The sequence below is a fragment of the Cyprinodon tularosa genome, unplaced genomic scaffold (genome assembly GCF_016077235.1).
Source record: "Cyprinodon tularosa strain WSP-4 unplaced genomic scaffold, ASM1607723v1 ctg655, whole genome shotgun sequence".
NCBI lineage: Eukaryota > Metazoa > Chordata > Actinopteri > Cyprinodontiformes > Cyprinodontidae > Cyprinodon > Cyprinodon tularosa.
The window spans coordinates 14,636-26,430 of record NW_024039402.1 but is presented as its reverse complement, the minus strand read 5'-3'; positions in this window follow the sequence as shown (position 1 = coordinate 26,430).

The window sequence follows — 11,795 nt, the reverse complement described above, 5'->3', positions numbered from 1 at the left end:
GAATAAAGACGTCGCTAAGACATTTAAGAAATACATTTTGGTTTCTTTGAAACATTGTAAAAACAAATTCAAGAAATATTGTCTTGTGACTTAAACTCAGCGCTTATCCAGGCTACTTTACGCTGCATTCATTTAGATTTATCCATATTGTAAAGTCAAATGCATTTCTATGTTTTCGGCGGCTCCCTCCACTTAAATAAATAACAAAAACTTACCAATGTTGGCAGTTGTGGTGAGGGTAATCTGCATTATCAGTCTATAAAAGTCATATTCTAAGTTTGTTAACCAATAAATTCATGATTTTATCAATATTACAAAATATAACTGTTCATAAAAACATCTATTTTTCAGCATTTCATGTTTTTTTTGTGTTTAAATGCTTGAGGTAAAAAAAAAACATAAATTTACTAGTTGTAAATTAGCCTTTTGCAAGAAGCACTTTGTGCATGACAGTAGTTAGGATAAAAAAAAGGATAATTGTTAGCACAAACTACTTAAACCAGCTGTTGAGCACAACTGTGGAGGACTGATGGTTTTTGAAATGCCTTCTTTATCCAACAGTCGGAAAATTTGTGTGTAAATAAGTTGACAAAAGACATAATAGTTACATACTTGACTAAATGTTATTTTAAAAAAAACAACTACTAAGTATTAAAAATTTTAGGTGAAAAATGAGAAATTTCAGAAGGATCATGAAAAATATTAGGCCATGTGTTGGGCAGGTTAGGTTTGACAAAAGTTTAGTCAAAAGAAAATCTTAAACCAGAACAAATCTACATTAGAAGGTTTGAAGGGGAGTCAAAGTCTTGCACTGGTCTAGTCAATGTGTCAATCCGATTGAAAAACTGATACTCTTTTTTAAAATAAGATTTGCAAAAAAAAAAAAAAGTCTGATTTCTAAATAAACGATCCACACTGCTGTGATAAATTTGTATAATTTATATAGATTCAGCTTTTGCTGCTAAAACTGGTTCCACGTGCATTAAAAGCAAAGAGTGTAACTACATTTTTTCCCATGACTTTCTAACTATAGTCCATTTACCATTGAACTCTCAACAGATCTGTTGCCAAAAAAAAGGAAAAATCTGTTTAAAAAAAGGGGGGGGGAAAAGATCTCACACTGGAGAAACAACACCTCTGCATTTAACCCATCCCCTTGGGCAGCAGTGAGCTTCCACTGTGCAGGGTTAAGGGTCTTGCTCAGGAACCCAGAGAGCAGGTTGTGGGGATCGAACCCGAGTACTTGCAACCTTCTCAGAGCACAAGCGCACTGGTGTGTCCACCAGGCCATCAACTCCCCTTAAAAATGACCATGTAAAATCTTCACATTTGCAAATATAAAGCACACCCGATGATGACAGAGGAGGACACTGAGTCGCAGCTCTGCTGTCTCTTGAGGGGTTCATGAAGGCAACGGGAAAGATTGTCCATCAAAGATCTTATGGTTCTACAAAATAAAGGGAGTTACCGTGTTAATTAAAAGGAAGTTAATGCTAACTATGACATAAACTTGATTGACAAACATTATACAGTATATTTGTAATTTATTTACATTTCCTTGTAAGTATGAATATAACTGTATTATCTAATATAGGGTAGATTTTCATTCAGTAAAGCTGCTAGTGAAGAAACGTGTGCAAAATGTCTTTATTATCAGGCAGGATGATGCAGGTGGAGCTGGTTTGAAGCTGAAAGTTCATACAGTTAACTGAGAGTGACCTTCGATAGGCCAGATCCACAAACCGATGTGGAAACAGTGAATGACGCACCGCTTTATGGTCCTTGTAAATGTTCCCTTTAAAGACAGTTTTAGACAGTGTCCCAGAAAATGGGGACAATAATCAACCTCTAATGGTTTCAGTAAACTTCTACAGGTGCTAAATGCAAATCATCTGTAATTCTGGTTTTGGCCTGATACCAGGGAATATACAATCGGTGGTACATTTTTTCCCTACGTCATGATGACAAAGACATAAGGGCAAATCTCAGTTTTGTTTATCATTTTGTAATCCATTAACTTCAAAAATCAAACAGGATCGAAACGGATATTATGCTGCATGATGCATGACCGAGTTTCTCTAAAAGGTCAACGTGAAATAATGAAAGCTTTTTAGTTTTTAATTTTGACTGTTTCTATCTGCAGAGGTTTTATTTGAATTAAAAGTTATAAGCAGCATGGTGTTAATGAAACAGCTGCTAAATTAGAAATGTAAGAAGTGACCATGAAATTGCTTTTGACCTAATTTTATTATCCATGTGCTAATATGGCTAATATAATAGGTGGTTACTGATCAGACCACAAAAGTGACCAACCTTAATCAGAATTCCCACGCAAAGGAATAAACACATTTAACGCATTTTGCATATAGATTACTTTTCAGAACACATTTATTACAGTCTCTGCTTTATTATTTAGTTTAGACTTAGACAAACTATATTGTCGTTTTGTATGCACAGTGTAAAAAAACAAAATTTCATTTCATACAGCTTACAACAAAATGCATATGTTGTATGCATTATGCTGCTCTAATATTATTCTTGTAATGTTGCGAGCAGTGATCAAAATTTAACAATGTAGGTGAAAAGAAACCAATTTAGAACAATGGTGCAAAAGGGCATTATTATGAAAAAGTACAGTACAGTGCCAAATACATATGGTGCAAAATGCATCATATGTGTTCTATTTAAAAGGATTATAAAAGTTCAGCAACATTGCTAATGCAAAATAATGTGATGCAGAGCCCAGTTTAGAGTTTAGCAATTCAACTGTCTGAGGTTAGTGGGGATAAAACTGTTGCAGCAAGGAGAACAGTTCATGGTGGGGGTGTGAGGCGTCACTGATATAACGAGCTCGGGACACAGAGATGAAATGTATTTATTAAATATTTAATTGAGGGAAGAGGAGCCCCAATGATCCTCTCTGCTGTTCTCACTACTCTCCTGACGTTCTTCCAGTCTGAGGCGCTGCAGCCTCCACACCACACAGTGAGACAGCTGATCAGAATGCTCTCTATGGTGCTTCTGTAGAAGGTCATGAAGATGGGTGGGGGCAGTTGGGCTCTGCTCTTCCTACACAGGAAATGCTTCTGCATTGTGAGGTGCTGTTCATAGTTCAGATGAGGTCTGTGATGTCCCCTCCCAGGAATTTGGCACTGCTGACTACCTCTACAGCTGAGCTGTTGATGAGCGACGGAGTGTGGTTAGGCAAGTTCTTCTTGAATCGGATTATATTCTCTTTCATCTTTACAAAAGAGAGTATCACCGTTCAGGATCAGGCTGTTGTTTCTACATCAGCCCACCAGCTGCTCCACCTCCTCTCTGTAGGGCGGGCTGTTGTCGTCTCTGATCAGGCCCACCACCGTAGTGTTGTCTGCAAACTTCATGATGTGCTGGACGGTGAATCTGGAGACGTGGTCATGTGTCATCAGAGTGAGCCTGTGCTTAGGGTGATGACATCAGACTTATGATGACAAGTTTATTAGTAGCACTAATCCATAAATACTTTTTATGTTATAAAAAGTAACACTAAACTTGCTCCTTAGGTGGCTTTGTCTAGGAGATTAACTGTTAAGCAGACGAGCTCTGAGCCAGTTTTAATGCCAAAAAGGATGTAAAGAGCACATACAGTTAGTCACAGTAAAAGCTTACAGACATTAGTAATCGCTAGGATTATGTCATAGCCGAGCAGGAAAAGACCAGATAAAGCTGCTTTGAGGAGAAAAAGCAGAGAGGAGATAAAGCTAGGGGTGAGGTAAAATATACTGCAGAAATGGAGAATATAGATAGAATTAAGAAAAGTGGTCCTATGTCCTCCAGCAGCCTGAGACCATAGCAGCATGTTTTTAACTCAGGATATCTGAGCCACTCAAAAAATAAGCTTTGTCAAAAGGAAAGTTTTAAGCCTATTGTGACACACTAATGTGTATTCACACACAGAGACTACACCTGAACACAAGACAAAGGTGAACCAGACCAAAGCCAAGAAACAAAGACTAAAAAATAACAGGAAGGAGACACCCAAAGCCACAGTAGGTAATAAAGAGCAGATAGTGAGATTAATAGGGAGGAAAGCAACGACTAAATGTCTCCTTAATGGTTTAACTGTTACTACTCTTGTAGATACTGGAGCTCAGGTTAGCTTGATAGACAGGGCTAGGAGAAATAAGTACATTCTAGATGTTAATGTCTGGCTGATATCAAAGCCTATGGGGTTAATAGATGACGGAAAAGTGCCAAAGATCTATTCAGGTAGTGGGGAATGTCTGCCATTTGATGGGTGGCTAATATTAACAGTCAACTTAACAGTCAACTTAAGGCAACAAAGATCCAGAGTTTCTATAAATGTGACATTTCTAGTCAGCTCAGCACCCTTAGACACACCTCTCATTGGCTTTGATGTAATGGAGGTGCTGTTTCAATAGAGTCCAGAGAATGTTGCTTCAAACTTAGCTAAGCTACTTGGGGGAGCACTGTTTATATGTTTGATGAAGGACAAGGAACTGTACATTTCATTCAGACATGCCAAGAGAACACCGTTCTGGGACGCTTAGGAGTGGGTTACAAAGGCACTATAGTCCCTGCAAGTAATACCACCTAGGTAAAGTGTAAAGTCCCACCTCAACCCAAGTGAGCCTTTAGTTTTGTTTGAGCCTGAAGAGAGTTGTGCCCAGTTATAGCAGCGAGGACTAAGGGAAGGGCTTCTGGAAATCCAGTCCGGTAAAGTGCCTTATGTAGCAATGTGGCTTGAAACCAAACACAAAACATAACATTGTTTTGACAAGGAAGACTGCTATTGGTAGCATACAGCCAATTAAGAAAATGATAGAGACACTCTCATCATTTGAAATAGACACTAAAACAGAGACTGTTACTGTTGCTCAGGCTGAAGCAGCCCCTCCGCAAAACTTGAGCCTTAAGAGAGTTGTGCCCAGTTACTGCAGCTAGGACAAGGGGAGGGGCTTCTAGAAATTTAGCCTAGCATAGACTGTTACTGTTGCTCAGGCTGAAGCAGCCCCTCCACAAAATTTGTGGCAGTCCCGGTAGACCTAAGCCATCTTGAGAGGCGGCACCAAAAATTTTATAGGAGGAGTCAGTAGCTTTTGCAAAGGACACTAATGATATTGGCTGTATCCCTAGCTACAAATGTCACAAAAGACGTTGGAAGTGAAAGGGTATATACAGGATCTCCTCACTAAAGGGCGGATTGTGGTGCACTCATGAGAGGGGCACTCATGGTTCAGTATCCTTGATCAGGGCAAGGCAAATGTTGTGATACAACATTTCTGAAAAAGAAATCAGTCTTATCAAAGCCTGACCACTGAATTGTTGTCACACACCACAGGAACCAGCGTTGCAGTGTCTTTATGGTTGAATCACCGGGGATAACCGTAAGGTAACTAAACTCGATTAAAGCCCATTAAATTCCCTTGTTGTTGATAACCGTCAATAACTGCAAGATAACTACCTTGATTACAGCCCATCAGATTCCCTTGTTGCTTGCATCAGACTGATCTAAAATCTACCTGAGAGCCAACCCGATTTGGGAGACGGATTTGTGTGGAGCCGACATCCGAAGCTGCCTTCCCCTTCCCCTTTCATCCACATCTGCAAGTTGACTCACAATAAAACCGTTCCATTATTACATCTTTGATGCTTTGAATAAGGTGCTGAGCTTGGGCAAGTTAGTCAGGTTAGTCAGGTTTTTGCAAATCATTTGTTCGAACTTTGAGACTCTTTGAGCTGATGTTTCATAGATATAGGTTTCTAAACTGAACCTGGTTTCATGGTTTGAGTGAATGTGGTGTGATTGGCTGTGAGTGAGCTTATGTGTTTCTTTCGTCTCGATGTCTTGTTTTTCCTCTGTCCTGAGATTTTCACAATTTGGTTGGAGGTTTCTGTGAGGACCCAAATGCAGAGGCTGAGAGGCTTTGAAGATTTAATAAATGATCACAGTGTATTTAGGGCTGACTGAACAAAGGCAGGACTAACAAGCTGATAAGGACCAGGTGTGAGTAAAGCTGACAAGGAAGCCAAGGGAAAAGAAAACACAAGGGGGAAACAGAGGACAAGCAGAGAAAAAACTAAGAAACTTATATTAAGCCAGAACACACCAATAAAGCTAGGAAACAAAGAAAAACATGGATAAACGTGAAACCAAAAACATAGAGAAAACCAACAGAACCGCAATCGTTACAGAGCACCCCACTTAAGAGCGGATTCCAGAGGCCCTCAAATGTCCAAAAACAAAAAACAACCCACCCAGGGTGGACGGAGGGGGAGCAGGAAGGAGGGCAAGAAACAAAAAAAAACAAAAAATAGAGTCCAAAAAACAAAACAACCCACCAAAGGTGGGCGAGGGCAACTTAAAGTCTCAGGAGGGCGGCCGCAGGGCCGGAGGCAAGGAAGAATCTCAGGATGGCGGCCGCGGGGCCGGAGGTGAGGCAGAGTCTCTGGAGGGCGGCCGCGGGGCCGGAGGTGAGGCAGAGTCTCTGGAGGGCGGCCATGTGGACGCCGTCTCTGCTGCAGGAGCCTTGGGGGATGCCGTCTCTGCTGCAGGAGCCTTAGGGGACACGGTTACAGGATTGGTGTTAGAGTAACTGAGTATTGTAGACCCTGTAAAACAGTGGGTAATTACATCCAGGGGCAGCATTCTTTATAGTCTATTGCATCAAAGCACCCTTCTGTAGTGAAATCAAAACCTTGGACCCAATATTCAAAAACAGACAGATCTGGATGGTTCAAAACTAGACTTTATTTAACTCCAAGCATGGCTGCTCGTCAGCTGGGGCGGATAAACCGGGTCCTGTTTCTGAGTGGAGCTGAAGCCAGCCGAGGCCGAGGGGCAACAGAGTCCTGAAGGGAATGTCCAAAGCCGAAGTCGAAGCAGAACCAAGTTCACAGACCAGAGGATCAGAAAGCCGATGAGGTACAGAAGGGGAATCCAAGCCAATGTCAGAAAAACAGTCCAAGTTTGGTGAGCCAGGTGAATTCAGGAATCAGTCCAGAACAGAGCAGATTAAAGAGCAGACTAGGGCAAAGCAAAACTCAGGATCCACAGGACAGAAACAGGTCACAATTTAGATAATCAAAAAAGCAAACAGAGGGCTAGAGTTACTCACACAAAACAGCTTGAATATTCTGGCACTGGTAGCTGGAAAACACACAGCATATATAGGAGCTGAAAACAGGTGGATCAGATAAGCAGTAATGAGAAAAACAGACAGAGTTACACAGGTGAGTGGAATGAGCAATCAGGCCAGCCACCAGTGCCAGGATCATGACAGAACCCCCCCCTCAAGGGCGGATTCCAGACGCCCCAATGGGCTGATCTGGGTGATCCCTGTGGAAAGCCCTAATGAGGTCCTTATCCAAGATGAATCGGGCCGGGACCCAGGACCTCTCCTCAGGTCCATACCCCTCCCAGTCTACTAAAAACTGGAGCCCCCGGCCTCTCCGCCTAGAACTGAGAAGACGGCGGACCGTGTAGACCGGGTCTCCATCAATGAACCGGGCAGGTGGAGGTGACCCAGGTGTGGGCACAAAACCAGAGGACCTAACAGGTTTGACCCGGGATACATGGAAAGTGGGGTGAATCTTTAAGGTACGAGGGAGCTGGAGGCGGACGGCCACCGGGTTCACCACCTTAACAATAGGGAACGGCCCAATAAAGCGGGGAGCCAGCTTCTTGCTGTCGACCTTGAGAGGCAGGTCCCTAGTTGAGAGCCAAACTCTCTGACCCACCCTGTAAGTGGGTGCCGGCACCCTCCGGCGGTTGGCAGCCCTAGCTTGACCAACCAGGGCCTGAGAAATTGCTCTCCGGGCCCTTCTCCAAGCCCGTTGGCACCTAAGGGCAGAAAGGTGTGCAGAAGGGACCTTAGACTCCTTCTCCTGTATGGTGAACACCGGTGGCTGAAAACCAAAAACAACATAGAACGGAGAGAGTCCAGTGGTGCTAGAGGGAGCAGAGTTTATGGCATGCTCTACCCAAGGGAGTTGGCTGGCCCACTTAGTGGGATCAGCCTCACAGAGAATGCGGATCTTTGTCTCGATCTCCTGGTTGGCCCTCTCTGTCTGGCCATCTGTTTGGGGGTGAAAACCGGATGAGAGACTGACAGAGACCCCCACAATGAACAGAACTCCCTCCAGAACCGAGAGACAAACTGGGGACCCCTGTCAGAAACAATGTGAGTCGGGAGACCATGGAGCCGAAAAACCTCACGGGTGAGGACCTCCCCCATTTCCTTAGCTGAGGGGAGTTTGGGCAGAGGGACCAAATGCAACATCTTAGAGAACCTGTCAATGATTGTAAGGATGACAGTATTACCCTCAGAACAAGGTAACCCAGTAACAAAGTCCATGGCAATGTGCGACCAAGGACGGGAAGGGATGGGGAGTGGCCGGAGGAGACCAGAAGGTGGTCTTTTGGATGCTTTGGATTGGTTACACTGTAAGCAGGCTGCCAGGAACTCCCGCACGTCAGCAGACAGAGAAGGCCACCAAAACTGAGAACGAACAATGTAAATAGTCTTGGTTATACCAGGATGACAGAACAGATGAGAACAATGACAAAACTCAAGGACCTTCCCTCTAAGAGCATTAGGAACAAACAAACGATCAGACGGACAACCACTGGGAGGAGTTTGGTCAAGAAGGGCCTGTCTAACCTCCTCCTCTATGTTAACCATAGTTACAGCACACCTCACAGATTCAGGCAAGACATACTCCTCAGCACCACTGAGAATCTCCTCCTCCGCCTCAAACACCCTGGACAAAGCATCGGGTTTGGTATTCTTGGACCCGGGTCTGTAAGACAAAGAGAAGTTGAATCTCCCAAAAAACAGTGCCCACCTAGCCTGTCTGGGATTAAGTCTCTTGGCTGACTTGAGGTACTCCAGATTCTTGTGGTCTGTCCAGACCAGGAACGGAATACCTGAACCCTCCAGCCAGTGTCTCCATTCCTCCAAAGCCAGTTTGACTGCCAGCAGCTCTCTATCCCCGACATCATAGTTCTGCTCAGCTGCTGACAGTTTCTTGGAAAAGAAAGCACAAGGGTGGATTCTTCCATCCTCAGCCTCCTGACTGAGCACCGCCCCGACCCCGGTAACGGAAGCATCCACCTCGACAATAAACTGCCTCTTGGGGTCGGGGGACACCAGAACTGGGGCTGAGGTGAAAGCAGCCTTGAGCCTCTGAAAAGCTCGATCCGCCTGATCGGACCAGCAAAACCTGACCTTGGATGATGTGAGGGCATGAAGGGGCGCTGCCACCTGACTAAAGTTCCTAATGAACCGGCGGTAAAAATTGGCAAATCCCAAGAACCTCTGGAGCTGCCTCCTATCCTTAGGAACCGGCCAATCGGTGACGGCGCTCACCTTCAAGGGGTCCATGGAGATCTGGTCAGGGGAGACAACAAAGCCCAGAAAAGAGATAGTGCTCACGTGAAACTCACACTTCTCTGCCTTCACAAATAACTGGTTCTGGAGAAGGCGAAGCAACACTGACCTGACATGGAGCTTATGAGACTCCAAGTCCCGTGAGTAGATGAATATGTCATCTATGTAAACAAAGACAAAGTGACCAACCATGTCCCTAAGAACCTCGTTAACCAGGTTCTGAAAAACCGCCGGTGCATTGGTGAGGCCAAAAGGCATCACTAGATATTCATAGTGACCAGTCGGGGTGTTGAAAGCAGTCTTCCACTCATCACCCTCCCTGATGCGCACCAGGTGATATGCATTGCGGAGATCCAGCTTGGTCAAAACCTTAGCTCCCTGAATCTGATCAAATGCTGTGTTAATTAGGGGAATAGGATACCGATTCTTGACCGTAATGTCATTGAGACCCCTGTAATCAATGCAAGGTCTGAGGGATCCGTCCTTCTTGCCCACAAAAAAGAAGCCCGCCCCAGCAGGGGAAGAGGAAGGACGGATGATGCCAGCCCTAAGTGACTCGGAAATGTATTTCTCCATAGCTTGGGATTCAGGGGCCGACAAGGAATATAACCTACCCCTAGGTGGTGTGGAACCGGGCAGTAGATCAATCCCACAGTCAAAAGGTCTATGGGGAGGTAAGGCTTTGGCCCTGCCCTTACTGAACACCTCTCTGAGGTCAAGGTATTCATCTGGGACCTTAGAAAGATCTGGAGAAAACTCTGGATCAACAGAATAACCCAACATCCTAGACTTAGCTGATAGTAAACAGGAACCTGAACAAGCAATGGACCAACCCAAAACCTCCACCCTTTGCCAGTCAATGTGCGGGTTGTGCTTAGTAAGCCAGGTAGAACCTAATATTACAGGAATCTGAGGTGAATCAATAATAAGAAAAACTAACTGTTCAACATGGTTCCCCCCCACCACCAGCTCTACAGGTTCAGTCCTAAGAGATGACTGGTTAAGCTGATGTCCATCTAAGGCTAGTACCTGATGAGAGTCCGGTGTCGGAAAAAGCTTGATGCCGAGCTTTCTGGCCAGGTCCCCATCCATGAACTCGGTATCTGCTCCAGAATCCAAAAAGGCTGACAAACTATGGCTATGTGAGCCAACAGAAAGAGTCACAGGAAGCAGAAAGTCTGGGGAGGCAGATAGCCTGGCTCGGCTCAATAGGATCCTCCCCGGAGCCTGATCCCTTACCGAGCAGAATTTCAGCCGATGTCCCTCTCCTCCGCAGTAGAGACAGAGCCGGAGCCTGTAGCGGCGATCCCTCTCCTCCTTGGTGAGGCACGAACGTCCCAGCTGTATGGGCTTAGGACCAGAAGAGAGTAGGGGTTCCGAAGTCCTCCCACGATCCTCTGAGACTGCATTGAAGGGAAGGCGGCACGTACTAGAGGACCACTCCCTTCGACGCTCCTGTAGGCGAAGGTCGATGCGGGAAGCCAACTCCTCCAGCTCCCTAAGAGAAAGAGGATAATCACGGGTGGAGAGCTCGTCCTTGATGCTCTCTCCGAGTCCCGTGATGAAGACGTCCATCAGAGCCTCCTCATTCCAAGCACTCTCAGCAGCCAGCAGATGGAAATCGATAATGTACTCAGACACTGACCGATTCCCCTGCTTTAGAGTCAACAGTCCCCTAGAAGCTTCTCTGCTGGGAAGAACAGGGCTAAAAACTCGAAGTAGTTCCTCAGAAAAAAACCCATACGAATCACACAGGGAGGAGTTATTCTGCCACGCAGATGTTCCCCATATCTTCGCCCTACCCGCTAACAGCGAAATAACATAGGCCACCCTGGCTCGGTCAGAAGGAAACGCGTTAGGCTGCAGCTCAAAGCGGATCTCACACTGGGTTAAAAAAGCTCTGCAGTGCTCCGGATCGCCCCTATACAGTTCTGGGGCAGACAGACGTGGTTCATTATTGGCAGAAACAGAGGGAGGCAAAGAAACAGGCGCGGCTGTGTGGGAATGGTTTGAGGCAGTTAAAGTCCGATTGCGCAGGTGAGTGAGAATCTCAGTAACTCCGGATTCTAGCTGAGACATTTTCAGATCGACGGCCTCGCTCCAAGATCTGTCTGCTGATGGGTCCATAATTTGGCCAGAATATTCTGTAGTGAATTCAAAACCTTGGACCCAATATTCAAAAACAGACAGATCTGGATGGTTCAAAACTAGACTTTATTTAACTCCAAGCATGGCTGCTCGTCAGCTGGGGCGGATAAACCGGGTCCTGTTTCTGAGTGGAGCTGAAGCCAGCCGAGGCCGAGGGGCAACAGAGTCCTGAAGGGAATGTCCAAAGCCGAAGTCGAAGCAGAACCAAGTTCACAGACCAGAGGATCAGAAAGCCGATGAGGTACAGAAGGGGAA